The 18,386-nt window shown below is 38.9% G+C and overlaps 21 non-coding genes across 21 annotated transcripts; all 21 read right to left on the reverse strand.

The window, feature by feature from the left end:
- Positions 1 to 33: 33 nt before the first annotated feature.
- Positions 34 to 106, reverse strand: TRNAV-AAC (transfer RNA valine (anticodon AAC)). Its single transcript has one exon. It is a non-coding gene; the product is annotated as a tRNA-Val (tRNA).
- A 167-nt stretch (positions 107 to 273) lies between these two features.
- Positions 274 to 346, reverse strand: TRNAV-AAC (transfer RNA valine (anticodon AAC)). The gene has a single exon. It is a non-coding gene; the product is annotated as a tRNA-Val (tRNA).
- Positions 347 to 1,362: 1,016 nt separating this feature from the next.
- On the reverse strand, positions 1,363 to 1,435 carry TRNAV-UAC (transfer RNA valine (anticodon UAC)). Its single transcript has one exon. It is a non-coding gene; the product is annotated as a tRNA-Val (tRNA).
- Positions 1,436 to 2,453: 1,018 nt separating this feature from the next.
- TRNAV-CAC (transfer RNA valine (anticodon CAC)) lies at positions 2,454 to 2,526 on the reverse strand. The gene has a single exon. It is a non-coding gene; the product is annotated as a tRNA-Val (tRNA).
- A 1,020-nt stretch (positions 2,527 to 3,546) lies between these two features.
- TRNAV-AAC (transfer RNA valine (anticodon AAC)) lies at positions 3,547 to 3,619 on the reverse strand. Its single transcript has one exon. It is a non-coding gene; the product is annotated as a tRNA-Val (tRNA).
- Positions 3,620 to 5,076: 1,457 nt separating this feature from the next.
- TRNAV-AAC (transfer RNA valine (anticodon AAC)) lies at positions 5,077 to 5,149 on the reverse strand. The gene has a single exon. It is a non-coding gene; the product is annotated as a tRNA-Val (tRNA).
- An 800-nt stretch (positions 5,150 to 5,949) lies between these two features.
- Positions 5,950 to 6,022, reverse strand: TRNAV-CAC (transfer RNA valine (anticodon CAC)). The gene has a single exon. It is a non-coding gene; the product is annotated as a tRNA-Val (tRNA).
- Positions 6,023 to 7,037: 1,015 nt separating this feature from the next.
- TRNAV-CAC (transfer RNA valine (anticodon CAC)) lies at positions 7,038 to 7,110 on the reverse strand. Its single transcript has one exon. It is a non-coding gene; the product is annotated as a tRNA-Val (tRNA).
- A 364-nt stretch (positions 7,111 to 7,474) lies between these two features.
- Positions 7,475 to 7,547, reverse strand: TRNAV-CAC (transfer RNA valine (anticodon CAC)). Its single transcript has one exon. It is a non-coding gene; the product is annotated as a tRNA-Val (tRNA).
- Positions 7,548 to 8,567: 1,020 nt separating this feature from the next.
- Positions 8,568 to 8,640, reverse strand: TRNAV-AAC (transfer RNA valine (anticodon AAC)). Its single transcript has one exon. It is a non-coding gene; the product is annotated as a tRNA-Val (tRNA).
- Positions 8,641 to 9,004: 364 nt separating this feature from the next.
- On the reverse strand, positions 9,005 to 9,077 carry TRNAV-CAC (transfer RNA valine (anticodon CAC)). Its single transcript has one exon. It is a non-coding gene; the product is annotated as a tRNA-Val (tRNA).
- An 810-nt stretch (positions 9,078 to 9,887) lies between these two features.
- TRNAV-AAC (transfer RNA valine (anticodon AAC)) lies at positions 9,888 to 9,960 on the reverse strand. The gene has a single exon. It is a non-coding gene; the product is annotated as a tRNA-Val (tRNA).
- Positions 9,961 to 10,107: 147 nt separating this feature from the next.
- On the reverse strand, positions 10,108 to 10,180 carry TRNAV-AAC (transfer RNA valine (anticodon AAC)). The gene has a single exon. It is a non-coding gene; the product is annotated as a tRNA-Val (tRNA).
- A 364-nt stretch (positions 10,181 to 10,544) lies between these two features.
- On the reverse strand, positions 10,545 to 10,617 carry TRNAV-CAC (transfer RNA valine (anticodon CAC)). Its single transcript has one exon. It is a non-coding gene; the product is annotated as a tRNA-Val (tRNA).
- A 1,019-nt stretch (positions 10,618 to 11,636) lies between these two features.
- TRNAV-AAC (transfer RNA valine (anticodon AAC)) lies at positions 11,637 to 11,709 on the reverse strand. The gene has a single exon. It is a non-coding gene; the product is annotated as a tRNA-Val (tRNA).
- Positions 11,710 to 11,854: 145 nt separating this feature from the next.
- TRNAV-CAC (transfer RNA valine (anticodon CAC)) lies at positions 11,855 to 11,927 on the reverse strand. Its single transcript has one exon. It is a non-coding gene; the product is annotated as a tRNA-Val (tRNA).
- A 144-nt stretch (positions 11,928 to 12,071) lies between these two features.
- On the reverse strand, positions 12,072 to 12,144 carry TRNAV-UAC (transfer RNA valine (anticodon UAC)). Its single transcript has one exon. It is a non-coding gene; the product is annotated as a tRNA-Val (tRNA).
- A 1,234-nt stretch (positions 12,145 to 13,378) lies between these two features.
- TRNAV-CAC (transfer RNA valine (anticodon CAC)) lies at positions 13,379 to 13,451 on the reverse strand. Its single transcript has one exon. It is a non-coding gene; the product is annotated as a tRNA-Val (tRNA).
- Positions 13,452 to 14,707: 1,256 nt separating this feature from the next.
- On the reverse strand, positions 14,708 to 14,780 carry TRNAV-AAC (transfer RNA valine (anticodon AAC)). Its single transcript has one exon. It is a non-coding gene; the product is annotated as a tRNA-Val (tRNA).
- A 362-nt stretch (positions 14,781 to 15,142) lies between these two features.
- On the reverse strand, positions 15,143 to 15,215 carry TRNAV-CAC (transfer RNA valine (anticodon CAC)). Its single transcript has one exon. It is a non-coding gene; the product is annotated as a tRNA-Val (tRNA).
- A 2,327-nt stretch (positions 15,216 to 17,542) lies between these two features.
- Positions 17,543 to 17,615, reverse strand: TRNAV-CAC (transfer RNA valine (anticodon CAC)). Its single transcript has one exon. It is a non-coding gene; the product is annotated as a tRNA-Val (tRNA).
- Positions 17,616 to 18,386: the final 771 nt, after the last annotated feature.

An 18,386-nucleotide genomic window follows, 5' to 3' on the forward strand; every position in this document is an offset into this window, starting at 1 on the left:
ATAAAACAGGAATTGTTTTGGTTTTATGTTAAATGTTTCCGCCCGGTTTCAAACCGGGGACCTTTCGCGTGTTAGGCGAACGTGATAACCACTACACTACGGAAACTGCTTGTCAACCTCTTGAAGTTGCAACATACTTCACTGGTATAGGCCTATGCCAACAATGAAGAATCAATGTAGAATCAATGCAAAATCATGAATTCATTATCTTCATGAAAGCACATTTTACGTGCACTTTAAATAAAACAGGAATTGTTTTGGTTTTACATAAAATGTTTCCGCCCGGTTTCAAACCGGGGACCTTTCGCGTGTTAGGCGAACGTGATAACCACTACACTACGGAAACTTCTTGTCAACCTTTTGAAGTTGCAACATACTTCACTGGTATAGGCCTATGCCAACAATGAAAGATCATGAATTCATTATCTTCATGAAAGCACATTTTAGGTCCAATTTAAATAAAATACGATTTTTTTTGGTTATGCATAAAATGTCTCCACCCGGTTTCAAACCAGGAACCTTTCACGTGTTAGGCGAACGTGATAACCACTGCACTACGGAAACTGCTTGGCAAACTTGTGAAGTTGCAACATACTTCACTGGCATAGGCCTATGCCAACAATGAAGAATCATGAAATCATCATCTTCATGAGGGCACATTTAACGTGCACTTTCAATAAAACAGGAATTGTTTTGGTTATACGTAAAATGTTTCCACCCGGTTTCAAACCAGGACCCTTTCACGTGTTAGGCGAACACAATAACCACTACACTACGGAAACTGCTTGTCAAACTTGTGAAGTTGCAACATACTTCACTGGCATAGGCCAATGCCAACAATGAAGAATCATGAAATCATCACGTTCATGAAGGCACATTTTGTGTCCTCTTTAAATAAAATCCGAATTATTTTGGTTTAACGTAAAGTGTTTCTGCCCGGTTTCAAAACGGGGACCTTTCGCGTGTTAGGCGAACGTGATAACCACTACACTACGGAAACTGCTTGAAGAACATGTAACGTAGCAACATATTTCACTGAAATATTTCGAAACGTCCAGTGTCAAATCATTAAATCATCAAGTTCATGAAGGCATATTTTACGTCCACTTTAAATAAAATACAAATTGTTTTGGTTTTACATAGAATGTTTCCGCCCGGTTTCAAACCATGAACCTTTCACGTGTTAGGCAAACATGATAACCACTACACTACGGAAACTGCTTGTCAAACTCGTGAAGTTGCAACACACTTCACTGGTATAGGCCTATGCCAACAATGAAGAATCATGAATTCATTATCTTCATGAAAGCACATTTTAGGTCCAATTTAAATAAAATAGATTTTTATTGGTTATACGTAAAATGTTTCCGCCCGGTTTCGAACCAGGGACCTTTCGCGTGTAAGGCGAACATGATAAGCAATACACTACGGAAACTGATTGTCAAACTTGTGAAGCTGCAACATACTTCACTGGCATAGGCCAATGCCAACAATGAAGAATCATGAAATCATCATCTTCATGAGGGCACATTTTACGTGCACTTTAAATAAAACAGGAATTGTTTTGGTTATACGTAAAATGTTTCCACCCGGTTTCAAACCCGGACCCTTTCACGTGTTAGGCTAACATGATAACCACTACACTACGGAATCTGCTTGTCAAACTTGTGAAGTTGCAACATACTTCACTGGCATAGGCCAATGCCAACAATGAAGAATCATGAAATCATCACGTTCATGAAGGCACATTTTGTGTCCTCTTTAAATAAAATCCGAATTGTTTTGGTTTAACGTAAAATGTGTCTGCCCGGTTTCAAACCGGGGACCTTTCGCGTGTTAGGCGAACGTGATAACCACTACACTACGGAAACTGCTTGAAGAACATGTAACGTAGCAACATATTTCACTGAAATATTTCGAAACGTCTAGTGTCAAATCATTAAATCATCAAGTTCATGAAGGCATATTTTACGTCCACTTTAAATAAAATACAAATTGTTTTGGTTTTACATAGAATGTTTCCGCCCGGTTTCAAACCAGGAACCTTTCACATAGTTAGGTAAACGTAATAACCACTACACTACGGAAACTGCTTGTCAAACTCGTGAAGTTGCAACACACTTCACTGGTATAGGCCTATGCCAACAATGAAGAATCATGAATTCATTATCTTCATGAAAGCACATTTTAGGTCCAATTTAAAAAAAAATAGATTTTTATTGGTTATACGTAAAATGTTTCCGCCCGGTTTCGAACCAGGGACCTTTCGCGTGTTAGGCGAACATGATAACCAATACACTACGGAAACTGGTTGTCAAACTTGTGAAGCTGCAACATACTTCACTGGCATAGGCCAATGCCAACAATGAAGAATCATGAAATCATCATCTTCATGAGGGCACATTTTACGTGCACTTTAAATAAAACAGGAATTGTTTTCGTTTTACATAAAATGTTTCCGCCCGGTTTCGAACCGGGGACCTTTCGCGTGTGAGGCGAACGTGATAACCACTACACTACGGAAACTGCTTGTCAAACTCGTGAAGTTGCAACACACTTCACTGGTATAGACCTATGCCAACAACGAAAAATCATGAAATCATCATCTTCATGAAAGCACATTTAACGTCCAATTTAAATAAAACACGATTTTTTTTGGTTATACGTAAAATGTTTCCACCCGGTTTCAAACCAGGACCCTTTCACGTGTTAGGCGAACATGATAACCACTACACTACGGAAACTGCTTGTCAAACTTGTGAAGTTGCAACATACTTCACTGGCATAGGCCAATGCCAACAATGAAGAATCATGAAATCATCACGTTCATGAAGGCACATTTTGTGTCCTCTTTAAATAAAATCCGAATTATTTTGGTTTAACGTAAAAAGTTTCTGCCCGGTTTCAAAACGGGGACCTTTCGCGTGTTAGGCGAACGTGATAACCACTATACTACGGAAACTGCTTGAAGAACATGTAACGTAGCAACATATTTCACTGAAATATTTCGAAACGTCTAGTGTCAAATCATTAAATCATCAAGTTCATGAAGGCATATTTTACGTCCACTTTAAATAAAATACAAATTGTTTTGGTTTTACATAGAATGTTTCCGCCCGGTTTCAAACCAGGAACCTTTCACATAGTTAGGTAAACGTAATAACCACTACACTACGGAAACTGCTTGTCAAACTCGTGAAGTTGCAACACACTTCACTGGTATAGGCCTATGCCAACAATGAAGAATCATGAATTCATTATCTTCATGAAAGCACATTTTAGGTCCAATTTAAATAAAAATAGATTTTTATTGATTATACGTAAAATGTTTCCGCCCGGTTTCGAACCAGGGACCTTTCGCGTGTTAGGCGAACATGATAACCAATACACTACGGAAACTGGTTGGCAATCTTGTGAAGCTGCAACATACTTCACTGGCATAGGCCAATGCCAACAATCTTCATCTTCATGAAATAATCATCTTCATGAGGGCACATTTTACGTGCACTTTAAATAAAACAGGAATTGTTTTGGTTTTACATAAAATGTTTCCACCCGGTTTCGAACCGGGGACCTTTCGCGTGTTAGGCGAACGTGATAACCACTACACTACGGAAACTGCTTGCCAAACGCGTCCAGTTGCAACACACTTCACTGGTATAGGCCTATGCCAACAATGAAGAATCATGAAATCATCATCTTCATGAAAGCACATTTAACGTGCAATTTAAAAAAAACACGATTTTTTTTGGTTATACGTAAAATGTTTCCCCCCGGTTTAAAAACCAGGAACCTTTCACGTGTTAGGCAAACGTGATAACCACTACACTACGGAAACTGCTCGTCCAATTTGTGAAGCTGCAACATACTTCACTGGCATAGGCCAATGCCAACAATGAAGAATCATGAAATCATCATCTTCATGAGGGCACATTTTACGTGCACTTTAAATAAAACAGGAATTGTTTTCGTTTTACATAAAATGTTTCCGCCCGGTTTCGAACCGGGGACCTTTCGCGTGTGAGGTGAACGTGATAACCACTACACTACGGAAACTGCTTGTCAAACTCGTGAAGTTGCAACACACTTCACTGGTATAGACCTATGCCAACAACGAAAAATCATGAAATCATCATCTTCATGAAAGCACATTTAACGTCCAATTTAAATAAAACACGATTTTTTTTGGTTATACGTAAAATGTTTCCACCCGGTTTCAAACCAGGACCCTTTCACGTGTTAGGCGAACATGATAACCACTACACTACGGAAACTGCTTGTCAAACTTGTGAAGTTGCAACATACTTCACTGGCATAGGCCAATGCCAACAATGAAGAATCATGAAATCATCACGTTCATGAAGGCACATTTTGTGTCCTCTTTAAATAAAATCCGAATTATTTTGGTTTAACGTAAAATGTTTCTGCCCGGTTTCAAAACGGGGACCTTTCGCGTGTTAGGCGAACGTGATAACCACTATACTACGGAAACTGCTTGAAGAACATGTAACGTAGCAACATATTTCACTGAAATATTTCGAAACGTCTAGTGTCAAATCATTAAATCATCAAGTTCATGAAGGCATATTTTACGTCCACTTTAAATAAAATACAAATTGTTTTGGTTTTACATAGAATGTTTCCGCCCGGTTTCAAACCAGGAACCTTTCACATAGTTAGGTAAACGTAATAACCACTACACTACGGAAACTGCTTGTCAAACTCGTGAAGTTGCAACACACTTCACTGGTATAGGCCTATGCCAACAATGAAGAATCATGAATTCATTATCTTCATGAAAGCACATTTTAGGTCCAATTTAAATAAAAATAGATTTTTATTGGTTATACGTAAAATGTTTCCGCCCGGTTTCGAACCAGGGACCTTTCGCGTGTTAGGCGAACATGATAACCAATACGCTACGGAAACTGGTTGTCAAACTTGTGAAGCTGCAACATACTTCACTGGCATAGGCCAATGCCAACAATCTTCATCTTCATGAAATCATCATCTTCATGAGGGCACATTTTACGTGCACTTTAAATAAAACAGGAATTGTTTTGGTTTTACATAAAATGTTTCCGCCCGGTTTCGAACCGGGGACCTTTCGCGTGTTAGGCGAACGTGATAACCACTACACTACGGAAACTGCTTGCCAAACGCGTCCAGTTGCAACACACTTCACTGGTATAGGCCTATGCCAACAATGAAGAATCATGAAATCATCATCTTCATGAAAGCACATTTAACGTGCAATTTAAAAAAACACGATTTTTTTTGGTTATACGTAAAATGTTTCCCCCCGGTTTAAAAACCAGGAACCTTTCACGTGTTAGGCAAACGTGATAACCACTACACTACGGAAACTGCTCGTCCAATTTGTGAAGCTGCAACATACTTCACTGGCATAGGCCAATGCCAACAATGAAGAATCATGAAATCATCATCTTCATGAGGGCACATTTTACGTGCACTTTAAATAGAACAGGAATTGTTTTCGTTTTACATAAAATGTTTCCGCCCGGTTTCAAACCGGGGACCTTTCGCGTGTGAGGCGAACGTGATAACCACTACACTACGGAAACTGCTTGCCAAACGCGTCCAGTTGCAACACACTTCACTGGTATAGGCCTATGCCAACAATGAAGAATCATGAAATCATCATCTTCATGAAAGCACATTTAACGTGCAATTTAAAAAAAACACGATTTTTTTTGGTTATACGTAAAATGTTTCCCCCCGGTTTAAAAACCAGGAACCTTTCACGTGTTAGGCAAACGTGATAACCACTACACTACGGAAACTGCTCGTCCAATTTGTGAAGCTGCAACATACTTCACTGGCATAGGCCAATGCCAACAATGAAGAATCATGAAATCATCATCTTCATGAGGGCACATTTTACGTGCACTTTAAATAAAACAGGAATTGTTTTCGTTTTACATAAAATGTTTCCGCCCGGTTTCGAACCGGGGACCTTTCGCGTGTGAGGCGAACGTGATAACCACTACACTACGGAAACTGCTTGTCAAACTCGCAAGTTGCAACACACTTCACTGGTATAGACCTATGCCAACAACGAAAAATCATGAAATCATCTTCATGAAAGCACATTTAACGTCCAATTTAAATAAAACACGATTTTTTTTGGTTATACGTAAAATGTTTCCACCCGGTTTCAAACCAGGACCCTTTCACGTGTTAGGCGAACATGATAACCACTACACTACGGAAACTGCTTGTCAAACTTGTGAAGTTGCAACATACTTCACTGGCATAGGCCAATGCCAACAATGAAGAATCATGAAATCATCACGTTCATGAAGGCACATTTTGTGTCCTCTTTAAATAAAATCCGAATTATTTTGGTTTAACGTAAAATGTTTCTGCCCGGTTTCAAAACGGGGACCTGTCGCGTGTTAGGCGAACGTGATAACCACTATACTACGGAAACTGCTTGAAGAACATGTAATGTAGCAACATATTTCACTGAAATATTTCGAAACGTCTAGTGTCAAATCATTAAATCATCAAGTTCATGAAGGCATATTTTACGTCCACTTTAAATAAAATACAAATTGTTTTGGTTTTACATAGAATGTTTCCGCCCGGTTTCAAACCAGGAACCTTTCACATAGTTAGGTAAACGTAATAACCACTACACTACGGAAACTGCTTGTCAAACTCGTGAAGTTGCAACACACTTCACTGGTATAGGCCTATGCCAACAATGAAGAATCATGAAATCATCATCTTCATGAAAGCACATTTAACGTGCAATTTAAAAAAAACACGATTTTTTTTGGTTATACGTAAAATGTTTCCCCCCGGTTTAAAAACCAGGAACCTTTCACGTGTTAGGCAAACGTGATAACCACTACACTACGGAAACTGCTCGTCCAATTTGTGAAGCTGCAACATACTTCACTGGCATAGGCCAATGCCAACAATGAAGAATCATGAAATCATCATCTTCATGAGGGCACATTTTACGTGCACTTTAAATAAAACAGGAATTGTTTTCGTTTTACATAAAATGTTTCCGCCCGGTTTCGAACCGGGGACCTTTCGCGTGTGAGGCGAACGTGATAACCACTACACTACGGAAACTGCTTGCCAAACGCGTCCAGTTGCAACACACTTCACTGGTATAGGCCTATGCCAACAATGAAGAATCATGAAATCATCATCTTCATGAAAGCACATTTAACGTGCAATTTAAAAAAAACACGATTTTTTTTGGTTATACGTAAAATGTTTCCCCCCGGTTTAAAAACCAGGAACCTTTCACGTGTTAGGCAAACGTGATAACCACTACACTACGGAAACTGCTCGTCCAATTTGTGAAGCTGCAACATACTTCACTGGCATAGGCCAATGCCAACAATGAAGAATAATGAAATCATCATCTTCATGAGGGCACATTTTACGTGCACTTTAAATAAAACAGGAATTGTTTTCGTTTTACATAAAATGTTTCCGCCCGGTTTCGAACCGGGGACCTTTCGCGTGTGAGGCGAACGTGATAACCACTACACTACGGAAACTGCTTGTCAACCTCGTGAAGTTGCAACACACTTCACTGGTATAGACCTATGCCAACAACGAAAAATCATGAAATCATCATCTTCATGAAAGCACATTTAACGTCCAATTTAAATAAAACACGATTTTTTTTGGTTATACGTAAAATGTTTCCACCCGGTTTCAAACCAGGACCCTTTCACGTGTTAGGCGAACATGATAACCACTACACTACGGAAACTGCTTGTCAAACTTGTGAAGTTGCAACATACTTCACTGGCATAGGCCAATGCCAACAATGAAGAATCATGAAATCATCACGTTCATGAAGGCACATTTTGTGTCCTCTTTAAATAAAATCCGAATTATTTTGGTTTAACGTAAAATGTTTCTGCCCGGTTTCAAAACGGGGACCTTTCGCGTGTTAGGCGAACGTGATAACCACTATACTACGGAAACTGCTTGAAGAACATGTAACGTAGCAACATATTTCACTGAAATATTTCGAAACGTCTAGTGTCAAATCATTAAATCATCAAGTTCATGAAGGCATATTTTACGTCCACTTTAAATAAAATACAAATTGTTTTGGTTTTACATAGAATGTTTCCGCCCGGTTTCAAACCAGGAACCTTTCACATAGTTAGGTAAACGTAATAACCACTACACTACGGAAACTGCTTGTCAAACTCGTGAAGTTGCAACACACTTCACTGGTATAGGCCTATGCCAACAATGAAGAATCATGAATTCATTATCTTCATGAAAGCACATTTTAGGTCCAATTTAAAAAAAAATAGATTTTTATTGGTTATACGTAAAATGTTTCCGCCCGGTTTCGAACCAGGGACCTTTCGCGTGTTAGGCGAACATGATAACCAATACACTACGGAAACTGGTTGTCAAACTTGTGAAGCTGCAACATACTTCACTGGCATAGGCCAATGCCAACAATCTTCATCTTCATGAAATCATCATCTTCATGAGGGCACATTTTACGTGCACTTTAAATAAAACAGGAATTGTTTTGGTTTTACATAAAATGTTTCCGCCCGGTTTCGAACCGGGGAACTTTCGCGTGTTAGGCGAACGTGATAACCACTACACTACAGAAACTGCTTGCCAAACGCGTGCAGTTGCAACACACTTCAATGGTATAGGCCTATGCCAACAATGAAGAATCATGAAATCATCATCTTCATGAAAGCACATTTAACGTGCAATTTAAAAAAAACACGATTTTTTTTGGTTATACGTAAAATGTTTCCCCCCGGTTTAAAAACCAGGAACCTTTCACGTGTTAGGCAAACGTGATAACCACTACACTACGGAAACTGCTCGTCCAATTTGTGAAGCTGCAACATACTTCACTGGCATAGGCCAATGCCAACAATGAAGAATCATGAAATCATCATCTTCATGAGGGCACATTTTACGTGCACTTTAAATAAAACAGGAATTGTTTTCGTTTTACATAAAATGTTTCCGCCCGGTTTCGAACCGGGGACCTTTCGCGTGTGAGGCGAACGTGATAACCACTACACTACGGAAACTGCTTGTCAAACTCGTGAAGTTGCAACACACTTCACTGGTATAGACCTATGCCAACAACGAAACATCATGAAATCATCATGAAATCATCATCTTCATGAAAGCACATTTAACGTCCAATTTAAATAAAACACGATTTTTTTTGGTTATACGTAAAATGTTTCCACCCGGTTTCAAACCAGGACCCTTTCACGTGTTAGGCGAACATGATAACCACTACACTACGGAAACTGCTTGTCAAACTTGTGAAGTTGCAACATACTTCACTGGCATAGGCCAATGCCAACAATGAAGAATCATGAAATCATCACGTTCATGAAGGCACATTTTGTGTCCTCTTTAAATAAAATCCGAATTATTTTGGTTTAACGTAAAATGTTTCTGCCCGGTTTCAAAACGGGGACCTTTCGCGTGTTAGGCGAACGTGATAACCACTATACTACGGAAACTGCTTGAAGAACATGTAACGTAGCAACATATTTCACTGAAATATTTCGAAACGTCTAGTGTCAAATCATTAAATCATCAAGTTCATGAAGGCATATTTTACGTCCACTTTAAATAAAATACAAATTGTTTTGGTTTTACATAGAATGTTTCCGCCCGGTTTCAAACCAGGAACCTTTCACATAGTTAGGTAAACGTAATAACCACTACACTACGGAAACTGCTTGTCAAACTCGTGAAGTTGCAACACACTTCACTGGTATAGGCCTATGCCAACAATGAAGAATCATGAATTCATTATCTTCATGAAAGCACATTTTAGGTCCAATTTAAATAAAATAGATTTTTATTGGTTATACGTAAAATGTTTCCGCCCGGTTTCGAACCAGGGACCTTTCGCGTGTTAGGCGAACATGATAACCACTACACTACGGAAACTGGTTGTCAAACTTGTGAAGCTGCAACATACTTCACTGGCATAGGCCAATGCCAACAATCTTCATCTTCATGAAATCATCATCTTCATGAGGGCACATTTTACGTGCACTTTAAATAAAACAGGAATTGTTTTGGTTTTACATAAAATGTTTCCGCCCGGTTTCGAACCGGGGAACTTTCGCGTGTTAGGCGAACGTGATAACCACTACACTACAGAAACTGCTTGCCAAACGCGTGCAGTTGCAACACACTTCACTGGTATAGGCCTATGCCAACAATGAAGAATCATGAAATCATCATCTTCATGAAAGCACATTTAACGTGCAATTTAAAAAAAACACGATTTTTTTTGGTTATACGTAAAATGTTTCCCCCCGGTTTAAAAACCAGGAACCTTTCACGTGTTAGGCAAACGTGATAACCACTACACTACGGAAACTGCTCGTCCAATTTGTGAAGCTGCAACATACTTCACTGGCATAGGCCAATGCCAACAATGAAGAATCATGAAATCATCATCTTCATGAGGGCACATTTTACGTGCACTTTAAATAAAACAGGAATTGTTTTGGTTTTACATAAAATGTTTCCGCCCGGTTTCGAACCGGGGACCTTTCGCGTGTGAGGCGAACGTGATAACCACTACACTACGGAAACTGCTTGTCAAACTCGTGAAGTTGCAACACACTTCACTGGTATAGACCTATGCCAACAACGAAACATCATGAAATCATCATCTTCATGAAAGCACATTTAACGTCCAATTTAAATAAAACACGATTTTTTTTGGTTATACGTAAAATGTTTCCACCCGGTTTCAAACCAGGACCCTTTCACGTGTTAGGCGAACATGATAACCACTACACTACGGAAACTGCTTGTCAAACTTGTGAAGTTGCAACATACTTCACTGGCATAGGCCAATGCCAACAATGAAGAATCATGAAATCATCACGTTCATGAAGGCACATTTTGTGTCCTCTTTAAATAAAATCCGAATTATTTTGGTTTAACGTAAAATGTTTCTGCCCGGTTTCAAAACGGGGACCTTTCGCGTGTTAGGCGAACGTGATAACCACTATACTACGGAAACTGCTTGAAGAACATGTAACGTAGCAACATATTTCACTGAAATATTTCGAAACGTCTAGTGTCAAATCATTAAATCATCAAGTTCATGAAGGCATATTTTACGTCCACTTTAAATAAAATACAAATTGTTTTGGTTTTACATAGAATGTTTCCGCCCGGTTTCAAACCAGGAACCTTTCACATGTTAGGTAAACGTAATAACCACTACACTACGGAAACTGCTTGTCAAACTCGTGAAGTTGCAACACACTTCACTGGTATAGGCCTATGCCAACAATGAAGAATCATGAATTCATTATCTTCATGAAAGCACATTTTAGGTCCAATTTAAATAAAAATAGATTTTTATTGGTTATACGTAAAATGTTTCCGCCCGGTTTCGAACCAGGGACCTTTCGCGTGTTAGGCGAACATGATAACCAATACACTACGGAAACTGGTTGTCAAACTTGTGAAGCTGCAACATACTTCACTGGCATAGGCCAATGCCAACAATCATCATCTTCATGAAATCATCATCTTCATGAGTGCACATTTTACGTGCACTTTAAATAAAACAGGAATTGTTTTGGTTTTACATAAAATGTTTCCGCCCGGTTTCGAACCGGGGACCTTTCGCGTGTTAGGCGAACGTGATAACCACTACACTACGGAAACTGCTGGAAGCACATGTAACGTAGCAACATATTTCACTGAAATATTTCGAAACGTCTAGTGTCAAATCATTAAATCATCAAGTTCATGAAGGCATATTTTACGTCCACTTTAAATAAAATACAAATTGTTTTGGTTTTACATAGAATGTTTCCGCCCGGTTTCGAACCGGGGACCTTTCGCGTGTGAGGCGAACGTGATAACCACTACACTACGGAAACTGCTTGTCAAACTCATAAAGTTGCAACACACTTCACTGGTATAGGCCTATGCCAACAATGAAGAATCATGAATTCATTATCTTCATGAAAGCACATTTTAGGTCCAATTTAAATAAAATAGATTTTTATTGGTTATACGTAAAATGTTTCCGCCCGGTTTCGAACCAGGGACCTTTCGCGTGTAAGGCGAACATGATAAGCAATACACTACGGAAACTGCTTGTCAAACTTGTGAAGCTGCAACATACTTCACTGGCATAGGCCAATGCCAACAATGAAGAATCATGAAATCATCATCTTCATGAGTGCACATTTTACGTGCACTTTAAATAAAACAGGAATTGTTTTGGTTTTACATAAAATGTTTCCGCCCGGTTTCGAACCGGGGACCTTTCCCGTGTGAGGCGAACGTGATAACCACTACACTACGGAAACTGCTTGTCAAACTCATAAAGTTGCAACACACTTCACTGGTATAGACCTATGCCAACAATGAAGAATCATGAAATCATCATCTTCATGAAAGCACATTTAACGTGCAATTTAAAAAAAACACGATTTTTTTTGGTTATACGTAAAATGTTTCCACACGGTTTCAAACCAGGACCCTTTCACGTGTTAGGCGAACGTGATAACCACTACACTACGGAAACTGCTAGTCAAACTTGTGAAGTTGCAACACACTTCACTGGTATAGGCCTATGCCAACAATGAAGAATCATGAATTCATTATCTTCATGAAAGCACATTTTAGGTCCAATTTAAATAAAATAGATTTTTGTTGGTTATACGTAAAATGTTTCCGCCCGGTTTCGAACCAGGGACCTTTCGCGTGTTAGGCGAACATGATAAGCAATACACTACGGAAACTGCTTGTCAACCTTGTGAAGCTGCAACATACTTCACTGGTATAGACCTATGCCAACAATGAAGAATCATGAAATCATCATCTTCATGAGGGCACATTTTACGTGCAGTTTAAATAAAACACGATTTTTTTTGGTTATACATAAAATGTTTCCACCCGGTTTCAAACCAGGACCCTTTCACGTGTTAGGCTAACGTGATAACCACTACACTACGGAATCTGCTTGTCAAACTTGTGAAGTTGCAACATACTTCACTGGCATAGGCCAATGCCAACAATGAAGAATCATGAAATCATCATCTTCATGAAGGCACATTTTGTGTCCTATTTAAATAAAATCCGAATTGTTTTGGTTATACGTAAAATGTTTCCACCCGGTTTCAAACCAGGACCCTTTCACGTGTTAGGCGAACATGATAACCACTACACTACGGAAACTGCTTGTCAAACTTGTGAAGCTGCAACATACTTCACTGGCATAGGCCAATGCCAACAATGAAGAATCATGAAATCATCATCTTCATGAGGGCACATTTTACGTGCACTTTAAATAAAACAGGAATTGTTTTGGTTTATCATAAAATGTTTCCGCCCGGTTTCGAACCGGGGACCTTTCGCGTGTGAGGCGAACGTGATAACCACTACACTACGGAAACTGCTTGTCAAACTTAAGAAGTTGCAACACACTTCACTGGTATAGGCCTATGCCAACAATGAAGAATCATGAAATCATCATCTTCATGAGGGCACATTTTACCTGCACGTAAAATAAAAAACGATTTTTTTTGGTTATACGTAAAATGTTTCCACCAGGTTTCAATCCAGGAACCTTGCACGTGTTAGGCGAACTTGATAACCACTACACTACGGAATCTGCTTGTCAAACTTGTGAAGTTGCAATATACTTCACTGAAATAAGTCGAAACGAACAATGTCAAATCATTAAATCATCACGTTCATGAAGGCACATTTTGCGTCCACTTTAAATAAAATCCGAATTGTTTTGGTTTTAGATAAAATGTTCCACCCGGTTTCAAACCAGGGACCTTTCACGTGTTAGGCGAACATGATACCTACTACACTACGGAAACTGCTTGAAGAACATGTAACGTAGCAACATATTTCACTGAAATAAGTTGAAACGAACAATGTTAAATCATTAAATCATCACGTTCATGAAGGCACATTTTGCGTCCACTTTAAATAAAATCCGAATTGTTTTGGTTTTAGATAAAATGTTTCCACCCGGTTTCAAACCAGGAACCTTTCGCGTGTGAGGCAAACGTGATAACCACTACAATATGGAAACAGCTTTTCCAAACTGCTAAGTTACAACAGACTTAACTGGTATAGACCTACGCCAACAATGAAGAATCATTAAATCATCATCTTCATGAGGGCACACTTTACGTGCACTTTAAATAAAATACGATTTTTTTTGGTTATACGTAAAATGTTTCCACCCGGTTTCAAACCAGGAACCTTTCACGTGTTATGCGAACGTGATAACCACTACACTACGGAATCTGCTAGGCAAACTTTTGAAGTTGCAACACACTTCACTGGTATAGCCCTATGCCAACAATGAAGTATCATGAATTCATTATCTTCATGAAAGCACATTTTAGGTCCAATTTAAATAAAATACGATTTTTTTTGGTTATACGTAAAATATCTCTACCCGGTTTCAAACCAGGAACCTTTCACGTGTTAGGCAAACGTGATAACCACTACACTACGGAAACTGCTTGTCAAACTTGTGAAGTTGCAACACACTTCACTGGTATAGGCCTATGCCAACAATGAAGAATCAACGTAGAATCAATGCAAAATCATGAATTCATTATCTTCATGAAAGCACATTTTACGTGCACTTTAAATAAAACAGGAATTGTTTTGGTTTTACATAAAATGTTTCCGCCCGGTTTCGAACCGGGGACCTTTCGCGTGTTAGGCGAACGTGATAACCACTACACTACGGAAACTGCTTGCCAAACTCGTCCAGTTGCAACACACTTCACTGGTATAGGCCTATGCCAACAATGAAGAATCATGAAATCATCATCTTCATGAAAGCACATTTAACGTGCAATTAAAAAAAAACACGATTTTTTGGGTTATACGTAAAATGTTTCCACCCGGTTTCGAACCAGGGACTTTTCGCGTGTAAGGCGAACATGATAAGCAATACACTACGGAAACTGATTGTCAAACTTGTGAATCTGCAACATACTTCACTGGCATAGGCCAATGCCAACAATGAAGAATCATGAAATCATCATCTTCATGAGTGCACATTTTACGTGCACTTTAAATAAAACAGGAATTGTTTTGGTTTTACATAAAATGTTTCCGCCCGGTTTCGAACCGGGGACCTTTCGCGTGTGAGGCGAACGTGATAACCACTACACTACGGAAACTGCTTGTCAAACTCATAAAGTTGCAACACACTTCACTGGTATAGACCTATGCCAACAATGAAGAATCATGAAATCATCATCTTCATGAAAGCACATTTAACGTGCAATTTAAAAAAAACACGATTTTTTTTGGTTATACGTAAAATGTTTCCACACGGTTTCAAACCAGGACCCTTTCACGTGTTAGGCGAACGTGATAAATACTACACTACGGAAACTGCTTGGCAAACTCGTGAAGTTGCAACACACTTCACTGGTATAGACCCATGCCAACAATGAAGAATCATGAATTCATCATCTTCATGAAAGCACATTTTAGGTCCAATTTAAATAAAATACGATTTTTTTTGGTTATACGTAAAATGTTTCCCCCCGGTTTAAAAACCAGGAACCTTTCACGTATTAGGCAAACGTGATAACCACTACACTACGGAAACTGCTTGTCCAAGTTGTGAAGCTGCAACATACTTCACTGGCATAGGCCAATGCCAAAATGAAGAATCATGAAATCATCATCTTCATGAGGGCACATTTTACGTGCACTTTAAATAAAACAGGAATTGTTTTGGTTTTACATAAAATGTTTCCGCACGGTTTCGAACCGGGGACCTTTTGCGTGTGAGGCGAACGTGATAACCACTACACTACGGAAACTGCTTTTCAAACTCGTGAAGTTGCAACACACTTCACTGGTATAGGCCTATGCCAACAACGAAAAATCATGAAATCATCATCTTCATGAAAGCACATTTAACGTCCAATTTAAATAAAACACGATTTTTTTTGGTTATACGTAAAATGTTTCCACCCGGTTTCAAACCAGGACCCTTTCACGTGTTAGGCGAACATGATAACCACTACACTACGGAAACTGCTTGTCAAACTTGTGAAGTTGCAACATACTTCACTGGCATAGGCCAATGCCAACAATGAAGAATCATGAAATCATCACGTTCATGAAGGCACATTTTGTGTCCTCTTTAAATAAAATCCGAATTATTTTGGTTTAACGTAAAATGTTTCTGCCCGGTTTCAAAACGGGGACCTTTCGCGTGTTAGGCGAACGTGATAACCACTACACTACGGAAACTGCTTGAAGAATATGTAACGTAGCAACATATTTCACTGAAATATTTCGAAACGTCCAGTGTCAAATCATTAAATCATCAAATTCATGAAGGCATATTTACGTCCACTTTAAATAAAATTCAAATTGTTTAGGTTTTACATAGAATGTTTCCGCCCGGTTTCAAACCAGGAACCTTTCACATGTTAGGCTAACGTGATAACCACTACACTACGGAAACTGCTTGTCAAACTCGTGAAGTTGCAACACACTTCACTGGTATAGGCCTATGCCAACAATGAAGAATCATGAATTCATTATCTTCATGAAAGCACATTTTAGGTCCAATTTAAATAAAAATAGATTTTTATTGGTTATACGTAAAATGTTTCCGCCCGGTTTCGAACCAGGGACCTTTCGCGTGTTAGGCGAACATGATAACCAATACACTACGGAAACTGGTTGTCAAACTTGTGAAGCTGCAACATACTTCACTGGCATAGGCCAATGCCAACAATCATCGTCTTCATGAAATCATCATCTTCATGAGGGCACATTTAACGTGCAATTTAAAAAAAACACGATTTTTTTTGGTTATACGTAAAATGTTTCCACACGGTTTCAAACCAGGACCCTTTCACGTGTTAGGCGAACGTGATAAATACTACACTACGGAAACTGCTTGGCAAACTCGTGAAGTTGCAACACACTTCACTGGTATAGACCCATGCCAACAATGAAGAATCATGAAATCATCATCTTCATGAAAGCACATTTTAGGTCCAATTTAAAAAAAACACGATTTTTTTTGGTTATACGTAAAATGTTTCCACACGGTTTCAAACCAGGACCCTTTCACGTGTTAGGCGAACGTGATAAATACTACACTACGGAAACTGCTTGGCAAACTCGTGAAGTTGCAACACACTTCACTGGTATAGACCCATGCCAACAATGAAGAATCATGAATTCATCATCTTCATGAAAGCACATTTTAGGTCCAATTTAAATAAAATACGATTTTTTTTGGTTATACGTAAAATGTTTCCCCCCGGTTTAAAAACCAGGAACCTTTCACGTATTAGGCAAACGTGATAACCACTACACTACGGAAACTGCTTGTCCAAGTTGTGAAGCTGCAACATACTTCACTGGCATAGGCCAATGCCAACAATGAAGAATCATGAAATCATCATCTTCATGAGGGCACATTTTACGTGCACTTTAAATAAAACAGGAATTGTTTTGGTTTATCATAAAATGTTTCCGCCCGGCTTCGAACCGGGGACCTTTCGCGTGTGAGGCGAACGTGATAACCACTACACTACGGAAACTGCTTGTCAAACTTAAGAAGTTGCAACACACTTCACTGGTATAGGCCTATGCCAACAATGAAGAATCATGAAATCATCATCTTCATGAGGGCACATTTTACCTGCACGTAAAATAAAAAACGATTTTTTTTGGTTATACGTAAAATGTTTCCACCAGGTTTCAATCCAGGAACCTTGCACGTGTTAGGCGAACTTGATAACCACTACACTACGGAATCTGCTTGTCAAACTTGTGAAGTTGCAATATACTTCACTGAAATAAGTCGAAACGAACAATGTCAAATCATTAAATCATCACGTTCATGAAGGCACATTTTGCGTCCACTTTAAATAAAATCCGAATTGTTTTGGTTTTAGATAAAATGTTCCACCCGGTTTCAAACCAGGGACCTTTCACGTGTTAGGCGAACATGATACCTACTACACTACGGAAACTGCTTGAAGAACATGTAACGTAGCAACATATTTCACTGAAATAAGTTGAAACGAACAATGTTAAATCATTAAATCATCACGTTCATGAAGGCACATTTTGCGTCCACTTTAAATAAAATCCGAATTGTTTTGGTTTTAGATAAAATGTTTCCACCCGGTTTCAAACCAGGAACCTTTCGCGTGTGAGGCAAACGTGATAACCACTACAATATGGAAACAGCTTTTCCAAACTGCTAAGTTACAACAGACTTAACTGGTATAGACCTACGCCAACAATGAAGAATCATTAAATCATCATCTTCATGAGGGCACACTTTACGTGCACTTTAAATAAAA

Source organism: Petromyzon marinus, chromosome 37 (genome assembly GCF_048934315.1).
Source record: "Petromyzon marinus isolate PM22_M1 ecotype Great Lakes invasive population chromosome 37, UKy_Petmar_22M1.pri1.0, whole genome shotgun sequence".
Classification (NCBI taxonomy): domain Eukaryota; kingdom Metazoa; phylum Chordata; class Hyperoartia; order Petromyzontiformes; family Petromyzontidae; genus Petromyzon; species Petromyzon marinus.